Genomic DNA, 20,725 nt, shown 5'->3' with positions numbered 1-20,725 from the left:
TAGCACTTGCTAGTATGAATGTTATAATATGACATTATGTTGATATTACACACACACACACACACACCCCTTAGGCTACAAGGTAGATTATATAAAAGGTGTTTTCTTTCTTGATTTTCTGATTCAATGGCTTGTACAATCAGCAGAGGTAAATTGCAGTATCTCTGTTTACACTGATTTTAAAGCAACTGAAAATCTTTTATCTTATGCGTCCATTTTTGAAATCTGTATAGAATGGGAAAATGTTCACAGTTTTAATGAAAAGACCCCAAAGACATGTATACAAATCTTACAATAGCTTCTGCACAAGGTGATTAATTATAATGTTTATAGGAGACCCAGGCTGGCAAGAGTCAGTCTTGTGTTAATATGACCGGTTTAAGTCCTAATTTCTTGTGATAGTGCAGAACTAGAGATGGGAACACATGCCTTTGGATAGGTAAGATTCCTTACGTTCCAATGAGATAACACATGCTTCTCTCTATGGAAAGGGTGAAATGTCAAATTTAATCTTGTGAACTTCTATGTGTAGAAAAGCTATTTTAAGTCATTTTTAGAAGTGTCTTAAAATTATAAGTTCAGACATGTGAACCCCGTCACTTTGGCACTATTCTGTGAGCACAAAGGGGAGGCAAAGTTGAGGAATCCTTTGGTGGCATCAAGCTGGTATAAGAATCTCTATAGTACTCTTGTGCTACCAGCTTAGGAGCTTTCCAGGGGGATATCATAGGTGGGAAGAGCTTGGCCAGAGTTTATAGACTTTTACCAGAGCTTACACAGTGTTGGGTTGGCAGAACAGCTCTTATAGATTTTCTATTGCTATCTCAGGCTAGAGTAATCATAAGGCCATTTAACTTGAGTTGCAGGATTGAGGGTTTGAAAGATTGCTGAAAGCTATCTGTGTCTTCCTGCCTTACTCCTCAGAGGTCTCCAACTTACCTCCAGCATATCTGAGATTCAGTGACTTTGTTTTTACTCTCTGAGGGCTGTACAATTGGATTCATGCTAACTGACTCACCTAGGTTAACTGTGGGGAAGCTACAATAAAATTTAAGACCTCTATAAAACATTTCTAAAATAATTTTGTTTTGTTTTTTCTGAAAACATGAAGCATGCACAGAAAGCTTACTAATTTTTTAATTTAAAGTTTTTATCAGCATTTCTTTGCCACAACATGCATAATTTATGCCAATAACGCAATCATCCACAACTCTCACTAATAAACCCTTTATACTTCATCACATTGTCATATTATATTCCACAAAACATATGTTAGATAATATATGATATGAGGTATGGCCAGTCCAATTGTAGGAAAATTAAACAAATCTTGGTTTTTTGCCACCTTTAAATAATACTTACTGTCTTTAGTACCCATTATTCGAGGAAAATCAGTTTAAGATTTTTATGTGACATTTCAAAATATCTTACTACTGACACAAACACTGAATATTTTACAAAGAAAGTTTTCAGTTCTGCATCAATTAATTAAAATGACTAAATTACCTTTTTTGTATCTCTGAAAACCTCAAGTTTTAAAATGTGAGATCTGTTGAAACCCATTGCCTTGCACTCAGTTACTCTCGCATTTGCTCCCTCCTCAAGGAGAAACAAATGATGTGTATTCTCCAGATGTTCACACTTTTTTACGCTAATCTGAACTGAGAGCTGATGATATGAGACACAAGCTAGACTTGCAAAGGTCATCTTTTTTTTTTTTTTTTTTGGCTCTAGCTAAAGAGCTGGATTACTAGACAGTAAAAATATAATAAGTCTAATGGCCTACCAGTATAAATAAATGTATGTGAATGGGTGCATCTACACAGCGGTGCTAGATCAAAATAAGCTACACAATTTGAGCTACACAAATTGCGTAATTTATTTCGAGCTTATTTTTTGATAGTCTCTTTTGAAATGTGGTGCTGTTTACGTAGTGCCAAATGTCAAAATAGACCACTATTCCAACAAGTCCCTTAATCCTCATGGAATGAGGTTTACCGGGACATCGGAATAGTGAGCCCATTATTTCAATTGCATTTCAAAATAACAGGCGTGCTGTTAAGACATGGAAAAAGCTATTTCGAGATACCAGACGTATCTTGAAATAGCGCTGCTGTCTAGACATACCCAAAGTGTTTACTAAGATGAGGGTTAAAATAGCAATACAAAATGTATTTTGTTACACAATGTGTATGCATGATATGTACACAAGAAAGTTGATTTGAAGAGTCCTGGAAAGTGCAAACTGAGTTCACAGGGACAGCATGAGGACTTAAATTAGGGCACAAGGAGGAGGGAGAGTTGGGAGTGAGGACCAACATTTCTCCCAATGCCCTTTGAAGAAAGACCTTTGCCTTGCTGTTGCTGCCACTGTTAGTGCTGCACCATTTCCTGGGTAAGAGGCTTGTGCCTTTAGGACTAAGATCATTCCCTGTAGGTGTGGCCACTACCAGGGGCGAGCTTAACCCCAAGAGGCTGTTGTTGGCAGTAGGCCACTGTCTGCAGGTCACACCTAAGGGATGATCCAAAGGCGGCTGCCTTTTGGTGCAGCCCTTCTGATCAGACTGAGGTTGTGTGTTGTACTATGGTGATTGTTCCTCTGTGTGTGTGGTATAGTGTGGCGGGGTCCTCCCCGCCCCTTTCCCTTTTTCCCGTGATTAAAGCATTTGCCACCAGCCCGGAGGCCTAGTCTAGCACTCGCAGCAGGCCCAGAGGCCAAGTCCAGCACTCGCAGCAGGCCCAGAGGCCTAGTCCACGCTCTGAGGGGTTGGGGTAGGGGGGTCTGGGCCCTCCCTCTCCACCGGACCCCAACCCAGGGCCCTAATGGTAGTGGGTGGTTCCCACCACTGGCTCAGCAGGGGGTCCTCCCCGAAACGTGCTGAGCCCACCGGGGTTTTCCCTGCCCCTTGCCCTGGGTTGCTTCCTACCCCAGCCTTGTGGCCGACGGAGGTCCCACCTGGCGATGCTGGGTTGGTGGCGGCGGCCACGTCAGCTGGTCCTGTCTCTGGGGCAGCAGCACCGGGGGTGTCTTCTGCAGAGGGGCGGGTGGCCTCCCGGCGTCAGCGTTGGGGGCGTGCTCGCCCTGGGGCTGGTAGTAGCAACAGCAGCGTTCCCTCCGGCTCTGAATCTGGCGGCAGGTCCGGCGGCGGGCCTGCAGCTTGGGCCGGAGCTTCTTCCTCCCCGGCGGTCTGCCCCAACTGAGCAGCCTGGCAGTCTTTTATAGTGAGGCTGCACTTCGAGCATGCCCAGTAGGGCTGTGGGGGAGGGGCGTGCTCTACCCAATAAACAGGCTCCCCTTCCTCCTGCTCAGTGCGGGGCAGGTTAGCCCCGTCACATATAGCTTATTACTTAGTGCTGGTGAGAGCAGCACATTTGTTATTTTTGTGGTGGCCTGTTCAGTGCCTTGTGAGAGCAGAAGGGGAGGGTTCTTGGTGAGGGATCCCCCACCTGCCTGTACTGAAGGTCAAGGATGGGGAATGTGTGTGTTGTAGACTTCTCTCCTCCCCCAGTTGTGTGTTGCAGCCTGGGCGGGGTGGTTAAAATTGAGGGTTCAGATGGCATAGTGGGATTTGTGATGGGCAGGAGGAGACATGGTGGAAATATCAGGATGGGCCAGCTGAGTGAAACAAGGTTTAGAGAGTTACGGGCTACTCCTCATTCCGGTCCTGTTCCCAGCATCAATGGTTCTGGGAATCTTAACAGCCAGCCGTCAGGCCCGAGGGTGCTGTTGTTGAATGCCAGGTCGGTATCCTACAAGACAGTTCTCATCCAGGATTTAATCCTGGATGAAGGGGCCAATCTAGCCTGTATCACTAAGACCTGGCTGGGACCAGAGGGAGGCATTGACCTCTCCCAATTGTGCCCAGCTGGGTTCTCAGTTCAGCACCAGCCTCAGCTTGATGGTTGGGGAGGAGGAGTGGCAATTTCTATTGGGATACCATCTCATTGGCCAGGGCCCCAATCCAACAAAACACTAGATTTGAGAGTCTGTACCTGGTGTTGGATGGCTGGGATAAATTGGGTGTTTTGCTTTTGTATTGCCCGCCTCGCTGCACAACAGATGCTCTGCTCGAGCTGGCTGAGGTGGTCTCAGACGTAGCATTAAGGACTCAAAGGCTTTTGGTCTTGGGGGACTTTAATATTCATGCCATGGCTGTTCTGTCTGGTTCAGCTTGAGACTTTAAGACCATGATGACCTTAGGACTATCCCAAGAAATAACTGCCACCACCCATGTGGCAGGTCATAGGCTCGATCTAGTCTTTTTGGACTAAGGGTGACAAAGATTTCGGGATTAGGGATGTGGTTACACTCCCTTTGTCATGGGCTGATCTCTACCTGGTCAAGTTTAGACTATTTGCTAATCTCCCCCTTTGCAGAGGTGGGGACCAATTACGATGGTCCACCCACAGAGGCTGATGGATCCAGAAGGTTTCCTGAGATCTCTGCACAGTGTTGTCTGGTGGAATTTTTTCAAGTGTTGCAGGGCTTCTTACAATCTGGACCTTGTGATGAAATGGAGGAGTCCTCAGCAATCTACTGTGACTTGTTTACAAAGCACTTTGCAGATAAGATTACTCACATTTGGTTTGATTTGGACTCTGGCTGTAATGTAAGCGGGATACAGAATGTGTTGAGTGCACCACCTAGTCGTTTTTCTTTGGATCAGTTTCAGCTTTTGCACACCAAGAATGTGGGCAAAGTGCTTGGAGGAGTGCAACCGACCATGTGCTCACTTGACCCCTACCCTTTGTGGCTTATTAAATTGAGCTGAGAAAGGATGACTGATTGGGTCCAGGGGATTATTCCTCAAAAAATTAGGTTTACAGGATCTTGTGCAAAATGGGGATTTTGTGACAAATGGCCTTTACACAGGGCTTTTTATCGCAAAAGCCTCTTCCGCAAAAAGGATCGGAAGAGAATATGCAAACGAGAGCATGAGATTTGCAAATGAATGTTCCATTTGCATCTCCTCTTCCGAAAAACTGCTGTAGTGTAGACGTAGCCTGAGGTTCTGTGTATCGAGAAACAATCTGTCCAGGAAGTGGTGTTACCTGTTCTGGACTGGGTCACACTCCCCTTTCAGGAACAAGGACACATCCTAGAAGTCCTCCTGGACCCTTTTTTAACATTTGAAAATCAGATTTCTTCAGTGGCCAGGAGAGCTGATCTGCCAGCTGTGCCCCCATCCTGAATAAGAACGAGTTGGCTATAGTGATTCATGTTCTTGTCACATCCCGACTGGACTACTGCAATGCGCTCTACTTGGGGCTGCCTTTGAAGAGTCTTCCCATGCTTTAACTGGTCCAGAATGCAGGGGCTTGAGTTTTAACTAATACTCGTTATATGGAGCACATTATGCTGGTGTTCCGGCAGCTGCTCAAGCTTCTGGTATGTTTCTGGGCACAATTCAAGGTCTTGATTATGACTTATAAAGCCCTAAAGGGGTTGGGACCAGGTTATTTGAAGGACTGGCTCCTCCTATATGAACCTGCCCATGGACTGAGGTCAGCTGAGGAGGCTCTGCTCTTTTCCTCCACTTATGGAGGAAGTGGAGCAGGGCCATCTATGTGGAGCAGGGCCTTCTCAGCTTTTGTCCCTAGGCTATGGAATTTTCTCTCCCAGGACATTTGCCTGGTGCCAACGTTGGCACTGTTTTGGTGCCAAGCCAAGGCCACTCTTTTTACCTGTGCTTTCATTGTTGTTTTACCCTGAGAGGCAGGATAAAATTATTTCAAATAAATAAATAAATGTCCCAGAAATCAAAGTTAAGGAGATACCTCATATATCAAAATTTACATCAAGTGACATTTGATTATATTCTGAATATTACTTATAGCCAATAGAATGCAATGTGAACAAATCCAGTAATTCCATAATCATGTGGAGCTTGAATCCCCAGAACGTATTTGTCAGGGAAACAATGAGGCTGGCAATGAAAACTGTGGTCCTGATTCTGATGACTCTGGAGGCAGAATTAGGCCCAGAGTTGATGCTGTATAATCTTTACATGATTCTGTTGTATCTTTCAGTGAATAATGAAATAAAATAAGGGCCGATATGCTGTTCATCAACCTCCTAGATTAGTCTTTTTAACTTGTATAACAATCCAGGAGAGGTTCAGATTGACCTAAAACGATCGTTTTTGACCCAGGCCTTATTAAAATCTAATATTTGTGTAGCAGCCACAACTTCCAGTTTTATTCATGCAAAACTATGCCCCAGAGAGATCCTCCTTCCACAATGGCCTCTGTTTAAACAGTAATCTTTTCATTAGCTTGGTAATATCCAAGTCCAATACATTATTTTACTAACATAGAAAATGCTTTAAAATGGGCAGCTTTTTAGTTAGCAAAAAGTTTTGACAAGATCCCAAACTAACACTTTTTTCCTTTTTAAATTATTTGGTAGGAGATTTAATAAGTGTAAAATGGTTGATTTTCTATATGTTGGGCAGACATTTAGCTATGCAACTTATATTAACATTCAATAGCTATATCCTTGTGAACTGCTTTAAATATATACACTCACTTAATTACAAGTTAAAATGATCATTTGTATACCTCTGAATTTTGGTACCTTCATACTTGTGTTTAGAATACCCGTATTTTCCGGCGTATAAGACGACTTTTGATGCTAAAAAACATCCCCCAAAAATTGGGGGTCGTCTTATATGCCGGGTATACAGGGGGCGGGGCAGGTTTAGGGTTAGGGTTAGGGTTAGGCTTTGCAAAGCCGCGGAGGGGCTCCGGCGGCGGGGCAGCCCAGGCGCGCCGGGGCTGTCCCACTGCCGGGGCGTCCTCAGAGGCTTTGCTCCTGGTGTCCCTGGTCTGCTGGAGATGGTCCCCAGCAGACCAGAGGCACCGGGAGCAAAGCCGAAGCGGCGGCGGGGTGCCGCACTTCTGAGGCTTTGCTCTAGCAAAGCCTCAGAGGCGCGGGACCCCGCCACTGCTGCGGCTTTGCTCCCGGTGCCTCTGGTCTGCTGGGGACCGTCTCCAGCAGACCAGGGACACCGGGAGCAAAGCCGGGGAGGCGGAGGGGCGCTGGGGTATAAGACGAAAACCTATATTTTAACTAAAAAATTAGGGGGTCGTCTTATACGCCCAGTAGCCTTATAGGCCGGAAAATACGGTAAGTGTGTCACTTTTCATTCAGTGCCAATCTTGAATGAATAGGTAGAACAGTTTAGATTGTTATAAAAATTGCAGTTTAGAGAACAGAATAAGGATAAGCCTTGCTCAATGCCCAGGTCTTTTTTCAGAAGCCAATCCTTCAGTCATGTTAACTGTGAAAAAGATGTATAATAACATTATGGAAAAGGGATTTAATAGAAAATGATAACTTTTCCCTACGTTTGTCTTAGGCCCTTCTGTAGAATTATATCCCTGCAATAAGATGGCTATAGAAAAGGTCTCTCATTCACAGTCTCTGCTTCTTATTGCATTCTTACAGAATACTATTAGTTTCATCCCCCATTAAATTAATTAGGTTTTTCCCTAAGAGCATGGGGCAAATTCAGAACCGATGTTCACTCCATGCAATCCCACTAACTTCACAAGACTTAGATGAGGGTACCACAGTACAGACTTTGGCCATTTAACTATATAGCAGGAATCAGCTTGTCTATGAGAGAGAAAATAATAAAAAGCAATTAAAAACTAACTGAAAAAATTGTTTAAATGGGATTCTGTGACAGTACCTGTTATTTTTTTGGTGGGACTGCCCTGTTACCAATAGGCACTAGTAACTCCCATTACCTATTTACCTGGGTATGAATTACAGATGTGTATCAAGGACATCAAGAAGCAGACTGTGAGGGACTCCAAAAAGATCTCACCAAACTGAGTGATTGGGCAACAAAATGGCAAATGAAATTTAATGTGGATAAGTGTAAAGTAATGCACATCGGTAAAATAACCCCAACTACACGTACAGTATGATGGAGGCTAATTTGGCTACGACAAATCAGGAAAGAGATCTTGGAGTTATCGTGGATAGTTCTCTGAAAACTTCCACACAGAGTGCAGTGGCGGTCAAAAAGGCAAATAGGATGCTAGGAATTATTAAGAAAGGGATAGGAAATAAGACACAGAATATCTTACTGCCCCTGTATAAAACTATGGTACGCCCACATCTTGAATACTGTGTCCAGATGTGATCTCCTCACCTCAAAAAAGATATTTTGGCCTTGGAAAAGGTTCAGAAAAGGGCAACTAAAATGATTAGGGGTTTGGAACGGGTCCCATATGAAGAGAGGTTAAAGCGACTGGGACTTTTCAGTTTAGAAAAGAGGAGACTGAGGGGGGATATGATAGAGGTATATAAAATCATGAGTGGTGTGGAGAGGGTGGATAAAGAAAAGTTATTTATTAGTTCCCATAATAGAAGAACTAGAGGACACCAAATGAAATTATTGGGTAGCAGGTTTAAAACTAATAAAAGAAAGTTCTTCTTCACACAGCGTGTAGTCAACCTGTGGAACTCCTCGCCAGAGGAGGCTGTGAAGGCTAGGACTATAACAGAGTTTAAAGAGAAGGTAGATAATTTCATGGAGGTTAGGTCCATAAAAGGCTATTAGCCAGGGGATAGAAATGGTGTCCCTGGCCTCTGTTTGTCAGAGGCTGGAGAAGGATGGCAGGAGACAAATCACTTGATCATTGTCTTTGGTCCACCTTCTCTGGGGCACCTGGTGATGGCCACTGTCGGCAGACAGACTACTGGACTAGATGGACCTTTGGTCTGACCCAGTACAGCCGTTCTTATGTTCTTATGACAGAGTATTCACTGAATAAGTTTGCTGGTGGTAAGTATAGGTAGCTAGAGGGAAATAGAAACATTTAATACTTCCACAGAAAAATGCTGCTGACCACAGACAATGCTTCTGGAGTGGTGTCCCTTGGTGGGGCTCTCTGGGCTCCCCAGCTAAGATTTAAAGCCACCTTCTTTTGGTGGAAGCCCTATACAGTGCTGTGTTTATAAGAGCTGGTAATGCATTATCCCAATCATTTCACCTAATTGGAGGCTATTTTAATTTCCCCATAATTGCAATTACATATTTAGTCATTGGCAACAGTAGAATATTGATCTGGAGTTTCATAAGAAGTTTTATTGGCAGGCTTTGTAGTATCACCATGTAGTAAGGTCTGCTGGTATCCAATAGTTTATTTCTTTATTAATTCTTAGAGTTTGCTAGTATAAAGACTTTTATTTAGAGGCATTTCCACCACACATGTGGAGACAATTTGAGGCCTGATCAAAATTATTTTGGACATCTGTGAGAGACTTTTCACTCACTTCAAGGGGCTTTGGATCAGTTTCTGGGTCAATCAAATATCAATATAACTTCAGAACTTTTTCTGTATTTACAGGTGAGTATGAAAAATAAAATTCTCATCTCTCTTTATTACAACTGAATGTCACATTATACTCTGGGGACCTTGGAGTTTTCGGATTCAGAACACATATGAAATCTATGGATGAAAGCTAAATATTATCATATGAATGATAAATGTAGCTGTGGGAAACTAGATGAAATGTATTATATAAATCTGTGGTTTTGTAACCTGATTAGGAACCTCTACTTTCCCCAGTATTGGAGAGATGTACACCCTATCATACACACAGAAATGTCCTTGAGATGCATGTGATTTCACAGATGGCAGAATCCTGGGGATGTATAATTTGTTCTCACTAAGAGCAACAGCAACTCATACATAATGTAGCAGTGAAGCAGCTAACATCAGGTTTTCAAGATAATTTAATGTATCTAGATTTCTTTCTCTTTTTTTGTACTTTATTTAACCAAGATAAATATGTGATATTTCAGTGAATTCCTACCTTTAAATTGTGTCACAGCTGGGCTGATTGTGACACAAGAAAGTCAAGTGGCCTTAAGTCAGAGAGAGAGTGACTCCTTCCAGAACTGACCCCGACCCCTTCCTCTTCAGAGACAACACTGCCTTTGTTTGAAGAGGTCCCTGACAGGATTTAACTTGGCCCTAACAGAAAAAATGTCTCTGTTTTCCCATGTATCAATTCTATTGGAACCAGAATAAAGATATGTATATTAATAATGAACATGAATTTGTGGTATTAACATGTTATCAACATTTTAATGGAAAAGGTGGTATCATTCTATGACAATATAAGAAATAATAGCAAAATTCCTACATACCTCCAGGTCCCATGGTGAGGGGGTTAGCCTGGGACACAGCTTCATTTCCCACTTCTGCCTCAAACTTGTGTAAACTTAATAAAGTCACTTTTTGTTCACCAATTATTAAATGAGAGTGTTAGTATCTCCCTGTCAGCCTGGCTACGTCTACACTGGCCACAATTTCCGGAATAAGATATCCTCCGGAAAAGGGCTTTATTCCGGAGGATTGCGCCAGTCTAGACGCTTTTTTTCCGGCTTTTCCCCAAGCCGGAAAAAAAGCGGCGGACATGTTTATTTAAATCCGCGGGGGATATTTAAATCCCCCGCGGATTTCCCTATCCTGACTTACCTGATTTGCATGGCTTTTCCGGAAATTGTGGCCAGTGTAGACGTAGCCGCTATGTCTAGGCTGCAGGTTTCTTTTGGAACAAGCTTTTCCGGAAGAGATCTTCCAAAAAAATTTCTTCTGAAAGAGCACGTCCACACACAAAAGCGCATTGAAAAAGAGATCTGCTTTTTCGAAAGAGCATCCAGACTGATTGGATGCTCTCTCGCATAAAAGGCCACTCAGAACCAGTTCAGCCAGAGCTCTAGGTCACCGGTTGCTTCCAAGTGCTGGTAGAGCCTAGCAGAGACACATGCTTAAAGGGATCCCCCTGGACAGCCGTTTCTCTGCTTCTGCTGCGTGCTTCCTACCTCTTTGAGGGACAATAAAGCTCTCACAGTACCTGCTGTGGTTGCCCAGCTTTTTTGGATGCCACAGCTTTTGTTTTTTTGCCACGGAGCCAGAGCTGCCCCTGGGCATGTGATGGCCCCACACGACTGTGCTGCAGTTTCTGCAGCACTTTGTGCCGACTGCCTTCCTGGTCTTGACCAAGTTTGACCCAAAGCTCATTCTGGGGACCCTCTCTCTGGGTGCGAGAGTAAAACACTTGCAACCCGCAACCCACTGTAGAGAGGCTAGACACCAGTTCCGACTGGTGGGACCGGCTGATTATGGAGCAGTGGGATGACCAGCAGTGGCTCCAAAACTTCTGCATGTGGAAGACCACCTTTTTGAAGCTGTGTGCCTGGCTTGCCCCAGCTCTCCAGATATGTCATGCCCACCTGCGGCCTGCCATCCCCCTGGAGAAGTGGGTCACCCTCGCCATATGGAAGCTGGCCACACCAAACAGCTACCAGTCGGTGGGCAACCATTTCAGTGTGGGGAAGTCCACTGTTGGTGCCCTCCTCATGGAGGTAAAGCACTCTCGGGCAGCATCCCTGCAGGGCGGGTGGGAGTCCTGGAAAAGGGGGACCCTTGGGAAAGGAGGGTGGGAGGTGGAGTGGGGGGGAGCCCCATCCCCGGGGGGTTTGTGCCATCTTGCCCTCACACATCCTTGCTGCTGGGGGAGTGGCCTCATAGGGAGTGGCTCCTGGATGTTGGGAGGAAGGGACAGAAAGGGAGGCGGGCACTTCCCAAGGGGTCAGGCACTCTCCTCTCTCATTCTCTGTTTTGTGTGTTTGTTTGTTTCCTTCTGCAGGTTGTAAGGGCCATCAACTCCATCCTGCTCCGGAGGGTCAGCCACATGAGAGACCTGGACCTGACCATGGCCAGATTTGCTGTCCTGGGTTCCCCAACTGTGAGGGAGTGATTAATGAGACCCACATCCTGATCCACACATCTCAACATAAAGCAGCTCAGTACATCAGTCGCAAGGGCTTCTTTGCTATGGTGCTGCAGGTCCTGGTCGACAACCGTGGACAGTTCATGATTATTTTTGTTGGGTGGTCGGGCAGGGCACATGATGCCTGGATTTTTTGCAACTCGAGCCTCTACAGCAATCTGGAGGTGGGCACATTCTTCCCCCACTGTGACTTTGCAGTTGGGGATGTGCAGATGCCATTGTGCATCATAGGGAATGCATGGGGGACCCTGATGCAATGGCTAATGAAGCCATATGCTGGCCACCTGGACCCCAGCAGGGACCAATTTAATGCTCACCTGAACCCGGCCAGCATCCAGGTGTAGTGAGCCTTCAGATGCCTCAGGTGTGGTTCAGGTGCTTTCTGACCTACCTGGACATGGGGGAGCACAACATCCCCGAGGTGGTCATGGCATGTTGTGTCCTCCACAACATTGTGGAGAAGAAGGGAGAGGCCTTCCTCCTGGGATAGGGGGCAGAGCCAGCCATGAGGGGAGACCCTTCATGCAGCCATGGACAGCTGCCACCCGCCAGGCCCATAGGCCAGGGTGCACATCCAGGAGACCTAAAAAGAGAGTTTCTCTCAAGCACCCCAGTAACTCTCCCCAGGGTCCCCCCCCCGGGGCCTCTGGCTTGCTCCAATATCCCTTTCCCACCACAACCTCTCCCTTCGCCCCTTTCCTGACCTCTCAATAAAGACACCTGTTTGGTTTTAAACAAAATGAACTGTGTATTGATCTTTCATTAAAAAATCTGGGAAGAGGGAGGGGGCCTCAAAATCTGGAGGGAGAGGGGGGTTCATAAACTGGACGGGGGGCTCATAACCTTCAGGGGGAGGGGAGCCTGGAGTTGCATGGGGCCGGCTGGATGTGCCACCTCGGGTGCTGGGACCTCATCGGACTTGGAGTTGGAGTGGGGTCAGGGATGGCAGGGGGGCAGGGGAAAGGGGAATAGCATTGCTTGGGGAGGAGGCATGAGCAAAAACAGCCGTTTTCCAAAAAAGCCTTTGTAGTATAGACATACCTGGGGGGAGGAGGGTTGTGGTTGTATACATGTTAAAGAGTGTGAAACTTTCAGATACTAAGAAGGAGAAGCATACGTAAACCTTTTGTGTTCGAATTTCAAAATAAAATAATAGGCAAAATCAACCGGCACCAAAGCCAAACCTATTTAAATTATCAAATAGGGCCAATAATATAGATTTGGATTAAGCTAGTAAATATGGTCTATTTTTAAAATTCTCATAGCACCAGAGACTAACACATGAATTGGGACCTACCAGATTCACAGTCCATTATGTCCAATTTCATGGCCATAGGTTTTGTAAATTGATACATTTCACATTTTCAGCTGTTCAAACTTAAAATTTCACAGTGTTGTAACTGGGATCTTAATACAAAAGGAGATAGGAGTGTCACAAACCTATCATAGGGGGATCATGGGATTGCCATCCACATTTTTGTTCTGCCTTCAGAACTGGACTCTGAAGGCATCAACCATAGAGCTCCATGCTGGAAGGTTCCAAGAAGTAGAGGTAGGTCTGGTCTGGTCCCCCCTTCCCACCACCAGAGCAGTTTGCAGAGGAGGAACTAGTTCTGTCCTTCTCCTGCCCAGTTGGAGATAGGAACACTCTTTGATGGAGCCCTGCCAGCAGCACAGGGAAGATACAATCCAACTCCAAAAGTCTCCTCAGGCTGCTTCACAGTCCTAGATATCAACGTGCAGCAGAGAGAGGCTATGTCTAGACTACAAAGAAAAGTCGTAAAAAGATACACAAAATGTGAACTGCAATTTGCGTATCATTTTCTGCTTTTCTTCTGAAAGAAGCTTTTCCAACATTTGGCACATCTACACTGGGCTAAATGTTGGGAAAAAGCCTCTTTCGCAAGATCCCTTCTTCCTCATAGAACGAGGTTTACAGGGATGCCAAAAAACATGTCTGCTCTTCTGACTTTTTTTTTGGAAAAGCAGGCGCGTTCCTTGGACATGGCAGAGCTTTTCTGGAATACCGCCAGTATCCCGGAAAAACTCTGCAGTCTAGATGTACCCAGAGAAACCCAGAAGTGGGTTTTCTCCTCCCACTCCAACCACCAAAGAAGTTTGCAGGAAGGAATAGATCCTGTCCTTCCCATGCCGTCGGCGGAAAGAAGCCCCTTTGAAGAGACACTCCTAAGGACAAGGAGAACATCATATTTCATGGGGAAGGGCTTCTTTCACAGTCTGTGATGCATTTTTCATGGACGTGAAAGTGGTTGTGCTCTAGACATACAGCATGTCTACATATTCTAAGGTGATTTTGATCACACTTTCAGGTTCCAAGTTCATTAAGTTTCTTACATTATAGAAATAAAAGAAAATGTTTTAAGATCTGAAAGATTTCATGTTCAGCAATAAATTGATGCACTCTTAAATAAATGTTTGAAAGGGGATCATTATGAGTATGATATGCAGAATGCTTTTGGTAATGTTCAAAGAGACTTTCCAGAATAATTATAAGCTTTGGAATTTTCATAACAGACATAATTTGGCAGGTTGAAATTTTCTTATTAACTTCCAGCAATGTAATAACAACAGTTTTATGGAGAGAGATATCCTTCCCCAGTTTGGGCGAAAGTGATCATGAAATCATAGAGTTCATGATTCTAAGGTATGGTAGAAGGGAGAACAGAAAAATAGAGACAATGGATTTCAGGAATGCAAATTTTGGTAAGCTCAGAGAACTGGTAAGGTCCCATGGGAAGCAAGACTGAGGGGAAAAACAACTGAGGAGAGTTGGCAGTTTTTCAAAGGGACATTGTTAAGGACCCAAAAGCAAGCTATTCCGCTGTGTAGGAAAGATAGAAAATATGGCAAAAGACCGCCTTCACTTAATTGGGAGATCTTGCATGATCTAAAAAAAAAGGAGTCATATAAAAAATGGGAAGTAGGACAAATTACAAAGGATAAATATAGGCAAACAATTCAGGAATGCAGGAGCAAGTTTAGAAAGGCAAAGGCACAAAACGAGCTCAAACTAATTACAGGTATAAAGGGAAACAAGAAGACATTCTATAAATATATTAGAAGCAAGAGGAAGACCAAGGACAGGGTAGGCCCATTGCTCAGTGAGGAGGGAGAAACAGTAACGGGAAACTTGGAAATGGCAAAGATACTCAAGGACTTCTTTTTTTCGGTCTTCACCAAGTCTGACGAAGGAATGCCTAACATAGTGAATAATAGTGGGAAGGGGGTAGGTTTAGAAGACAAAATTAAAAAAAAGTTAAAAATCACGTAGAAAAGTTAGATGTCTGCTAGTCTTCTTTTGTGTCAGCCTTATGCAGCTGTGTGCTCTGGACTAATGCTCCAGAGCACTTACTTCGAACTAGGAAAACCTCATTTTACGAGGATTAAGCCTAGTTCGAACTAGTGGGAGGCTAGCCCTCCCCAGGTTTCCCTGATGGTCACTCTGGCCAACACCAGGGAAACTCTGTTGTCCCCCTCCCGGCCCCGGAACCCTTAAAGGGGCACGGGCTGGCTACGGTGCCCGTGCCAGGTGCAAGCCTGCCAGCACCCAGCCAGCAGACCCTGCACCTGGCACGGCTTGAGCCGGCCACCCGCTGCCACCCAGCCCTCCGCCTCTTCCCGGGACCAGGCTGGCGGCTCCCGGGAGCTTTCCCGGGACCGCAAGAGGCGGGCACCCACCTGGGCTAGTGCGGACATCGTGGACCTCATCCACGACCTCCGCACTAGGCACAGGAAAGTGGCCGTCTAGGGCAGGAGAGCTGCCAGCCTGGCCACCCAGGAGCAGGTGTGCATGAAAATCAAGGTGGTCCACAGAGACCCCCGACTCTGAGCCCTGAGCTTACAATGGCCGTCCTAGGTCAGACCAAAGGTCCATCTAGCCCAGTAGCCTGTCTGCCGACAGCGGCCAACCCTAGGGACCCTGGAGGGGATGGACCGAAGACAGTGACCAAGCCATTTGTCTCGTGCCATCCCTCTCCAGCCTTCCACAAACCTTGGGCAGGGACACCACTCCTACCCCCTGGCTAATAGCACTCCATGGACCCAACCTCCATGACTTGATCTCACTTCCCTTTAAACTCTGTTCTAGTTGTAGCCTTCACAGCCTCCTGCAGCAAGGAGTTCCACAGGTTGACTCTTTGCTTTGTGAAGAACAACTTTCTGTTACTAGTTTGAAGCCTGCTACCCATTCCTTTCCTTTGGTGTCCTCTAGTCCTTCTTTATGGGAACTAATGAAGAACTTTTCTGTATGCACCCTCTCCACCCAACTCCTGCTTTTAGAGACCTCTATCCTGTCCCCCCTCCGTCTCCTCTTTTCTAAGCTGAAAAGTCCCAGTCTCTTTAGCCTCTCTTCATATGGGACCTGTTCCCAACCCCTGATCATTTTAGTTGCCCTCCCCTCTCCCAGCCTCTCTCTTCCCCTCTCCCACCTCCTTTTCCCAGTCTCCCCCAGTTTTGTTCAATAAAGACAGATTCCATTTTTGAACACAATTGTCCTTTATTTTGTACATCAAGAAGAGGGGCTAGAGAAGGGTAAATGGAAGGAAGTGAGGGAGGAATGGGGTACGCGCCCCTGATGGGGAGGACTGGGCTGGCTCTGCGGGCTTCTGGGGGTGGAAGCTCTCCTGCAGCCCCCCAATTGTCCCCTCTCCGCAGATGGCAGCCTGCAGCAAGTGCAGCCGGTCTGATGGCCAAGTGCTGTGATGTGCCCAGTGTGGTACTCCGGGCAATCCAAGCCAGGACTGCTTTGCAAGCGGGACACCCCTGAGAACTGTCTGGGGTGGGGGTCGGGACCCTTTAAGCACAGCCCTCGGCTAGCCTGAGAAAGCATCTCCACGCTCTAAGTCCTCCTCTGATGCCCTGCCGGCACTGCTTCCGGCCACCCTTAAGCCTGGTTCAGGGTCCACTTAATGTGGACATGCTAGTTCGAATTAGCAAAACGCTAATTGGAACTAGTTTTTTAGTCTGGATCCGTTAGTTCCAATTAGCTTAGTTCGAATCATCTAAGTTAGTTCGAATTAACGTTGTAGTGTAGACGTACCCTAAGTTCTATTTTCCTTATGAGTAACTTAGTTTACTTATCATCTGAGCTCTGTGCTTCAGTCTTTTTTGCCCCTTTCACTGCACCAGTACCTATATTCCAATGAGAATTTGTAGTGTTAGTGACCACTTCCAGTGATAGTTCATTCTTCTGAGTTTCAGGATGGCCTATGAATGCTCAAAGGGCAATTTGTTGCTGTACTTGTTGACAGAGAGCACGTAGTTCAGTACAGCCTAAAAAACTCTCTCATCAGAAAAGGCAGCATGAGGTCCATAGAAATGAATATCGTGTTCAAGAGGCCTTCCCTTTCAGTAGTTCTGTGCATTGTGTGCTGCTGGAGGTTCTTTGGTTATAACTGCAATAAAGGTTAGTAAAGTTTTCTATATGCATTAAGGTTTCTGCATTCCTAACAAAGGCAGATTCAGGGGATTTTTTTCATGTAACTTACATGCCCTGCTGACCGATCTGGTAAAGTGATGCTTGAATATTTGGGAATTCTTTCCTTTAAGGAATGGGTCTTTGTATCTGAGCAAGTATTTGTTACTTGTCACTTGTTGTTCATTATTTTAAAAGTAAAAATCATCCAGAGAGCAGAAATAATGTCACAAATATGAAGAGTGATAAGCTGACATCAATTGTTGACAAATAACCATATGCTGTGTGATGACTCCTTAGAATGAGGAATACATTTGCAAAACTTAGGATCTTTTCACAAATGATTCGTGAACAGAAAACAAAGGCTAAATTCCTCAGATAATTAATGAGTGATGAATCATCTACCACTTCTAGTTGTGAAACACAGAAACAAAAGAAGAAAATGTACAGTGGAGTTTGAACTGTCATGCTTAGGACCGTCTACTACCCCTGATTTCTGATACGACTCTCTGGGCACGTCTACACAGCAGGGCAAAAGTTGAATTAAGCTACGCAACTTCAACTACCTCAATTGTGTAGCTGAAGTCAGAATAGCTTAATTCGGCTTTTGGTGCTGTCTATACAGGAGGAAGTCAAAGGAAGAATACTCTTCCTTCAACTTCCCTTACTCATAAAATGAGGGTTACAGGAGGCAGAGTAAGGCAGAGTAAGAAGTCCTCCAGCTCACCATTATTTTGAAATAATGGCTTGCTCTGTGGATGAGCTCTTTGTCATTTCAGAATTATGCCAGTTCTTCCAAAATAACACTGCTGTGTAGATTTCATTTTTAAAATGGTTTTATAGTAATGCTAGCCACAAAGGGAGTTGTTGTGAGACTTCATTAAGTTGGAGCACTTTTAGCTCCTCAGGTGACACTTAGGTATTCACAGGGCTAGATTATGACCTGGACTGTAGGCTCACATAACAAAGATCCTCCCTTAATCCCTGGTGTGGGCTGCCTAGACCTGGGCATGCAGAAGTAAGCAAGGCTAAGCACCCCTCACCACTGTATACTCTCATCCAGAATAGGATAACAGGGAAGGGAGGGAAATAGGCAGAGCTTTTGCTCCACCTCCCATACCTGCTGGCCAGTGCAGGTGAGCCTGTGTGTAACAGTAGTCATTTGTTAATCAATCAAAAAGTATATATGGCTGAAAAGGTGTTCTAGTTGTTGTCTCTGCAACTAATTTCTTATGGCACAGAAGTGATTTTGAACAGCACATTTAAAGCAATTATCAGGGCTTCAATATCTGGTATCTCACTTTGCAGTAGAAATCATGCGCTCATGACACTCACTGGTCCTTCTTTCACAGAGCGAGTTTACCTTGGTTGATTGGTACTGGAGAATTAAGCCTACCACTGCACTTTCATACTGCAGCATAAACATTTTTCTATGCCAGCCTTAATTTGTCCTCTCTCAGCATTGGGCCTTCAGTTGAAATGCAGATTCACAACATCTAGGAACCTCCAGTGGGATGTGGCTGAGTCTCTGTCCCATCACAGGGAGCTGTTTTTCCTACTGCCCTGTGGCCCATGTTCTCTGCCCTCCCCATAAGTGGTGCTACACAGAGACCTTCCTCCTAGTTTCCCTGCAACACGCCAGAAACACTGCAGCACTGTGTAGTAGCAGAAGGGTTGGAGAATGAGCGGGAGTTGGGTTGCTCCTAATAGGGGAGCTGAAGAAGGATATGGGAAACCCTTCAGAGAGAAGAATATTGTAGAGGGGAGAAAGATCAGAACACTCCATCTGCAGGGAGGGAGTGAAAGTCCTATCATGGCAACAGTGGATGGGTGAATAATGCAGCAGCAATGGGTAACCGAGGTTAGTGAGTGGGACGCACGAGTGCCCCTCCTTCATCTCAGTGGGCCACAAAATTATTGTAACCAAGACAGTCTCCCCAGATTGGGTTATTTAGCTCACTGCGCTTGATAATTTAGAATTTGTGGGATGTGCCAACTGAACTGAATCAGCGCTTTGACTGAAATGAGGGTATGTCTACTCTACCACCCTAGTTTGAACTAGGGTGGTAATGTAGGCAACCGGAGTTGCAAATGAAGCCCGGGATTTGAATTTCCCGGGCTTCATTTGCATGTTGCCGGGCGCCGCCATTTTTAAATGTCCGCTACTGCGGACTCCGTGCCGCGTGGCTACATGCGGCACGGACTAGGTAGTTCGGAATAGGAAGCCTAATCCGAGCTACCTGGTCCATGCCGCGTGTAGCCGCGCGGCACAGAGTCCGCACTAGCGGACATTTAAAAATGGCGGCGCCCAGCAAGATGCAAATGAAGCCTGGGAAATTCAAATCCCAGGCTTCATTTGCAACTCCGGTTGCCTACATTACCACCCTAGTTCGAACTAGGGTGGTAGTGTAGACATACCCTGAGGGAGTACGCAGCTCTCACAGTCAATGTTGTGTGCAACCAGCACACACCTCACTTCATGAACCCTTGCTTTACATGGCGTGTGTGTCGCTTTAGTAATAGCAGTAGGAAAAAACCTATGTGGATGGAAACTAGCAGAATTTGGCACCCTGTGCGTGCGCAATGGTAAATCGAATGCTGGGATTACGGGTGCTGCAGGAAGGCTTGTGGGGACATGGCACTTGTCTGTGCGCGCAGGCAAGGGCTCTCCAGGGAGCCTGAACTTGGGAAGAAGGAGCCCTTACTAATAAATCGAGTCGCACAGGGCTGTGGGATGTGCCCCGAGCTAGGTGAGATATAGAGTCCCTTTCCCTCGCTGCCTCCCATTTCCTATCCCCCTCTTCCTTCGCCCCCAGTGGGCTCCTCTCATTGTCCCCATTGAGGTTGGGGGTATTGCAGGAAGGATCATGAGGGTACAGTGTCGAGGTTGGAGGTGTTGCAGGAAGGATCGGGGATTAGGGTGCCGGGATTAGAGGTGCTGCAGGAAGGGTTGTGTGTGTGTGTGGCGGGGGGTAAGGTGCTGAGGTTGGGGCACTGCAGGTAGGATGGGGGGGGCAGCGCATTGAGGCTAGGCAGGAGCACAGGGGAGGCTGCCGGGAAGAGGCAGGTAAGGGGACAATGGGAGGAGCCCACTGGGGGCGAAGGAAAGAGGGGTAGAAAATGGAAAGGCAGCGAGGGAAAGGGACTCTTCATCTCACCCAGCTGGGGGCACGTCCCGCAGCCCTGTGCGACTCGGTTTATTAGGGGGGCTCCTTCTCCCCAAGTCCGGGCTCCCTGGAGAGCCCTGCCCCGAGCGCACAGACGAGTCCGGGCAAAGCGCTCTGGTTCTCCGCCCGGTCTCAGCCGCTTGGCGCGCGGTGCGGCGCGGCGCCCCTAGAGGGCGCGTTGTGTGCAGTCGCTGGAGGCAGGCAGCTTGTGCCGTCTGAGGGCTCCATACAAGGGGAAGAGGCGGATCCGTGTCTCTCGCGGAGCGAGGCCGGGATTGGCAGCCGGGGCGTATAAAGTGGGGC

At 46.2% G+C, this 20,725-nt stretch overlaps 1 long non-coding RNA gene across 1 annotated transcript in view; it reads left to right on the top strand.

The window, feature by feature from the left end:
- Nucleotides 1–12,426, top strand: part of LOC149524048 (uncharacterized) — a 241,536-nt gene extending 229,110 nt beyond the window's left edge. The window contains exon 6 of the long non-coding RNA XR_016350011.1: nt 11,678–12,426. This is a non-coding gene — a long non-coding RNA (uncharacterized LOC149524048). The remainder of the gene's footprint in view (nt 1–11,677) is intronic.
- Nucleotides 12,427–20,725: the final 8,299 nt, after the last annotated feature.

The sequence above is a fragment of the Pelodiscus sinensis genome, chromosome 7 (assembly GCF_052426305.1).
Source record: "Pelodiscus sinensis isolate ZL-2025 chromosome 7, ASM5242630v1, whole genome shotgun sequence".
Classification (NCBI taxonomy): Eukaryota; Metazoa; Chordata; order Testudines; family Trionychidae; genus Pelodiscus; species Pelodiscus sinensis.
This window is presented reverse-complemented; position numbering and strand designations above follow the sequence as displayed.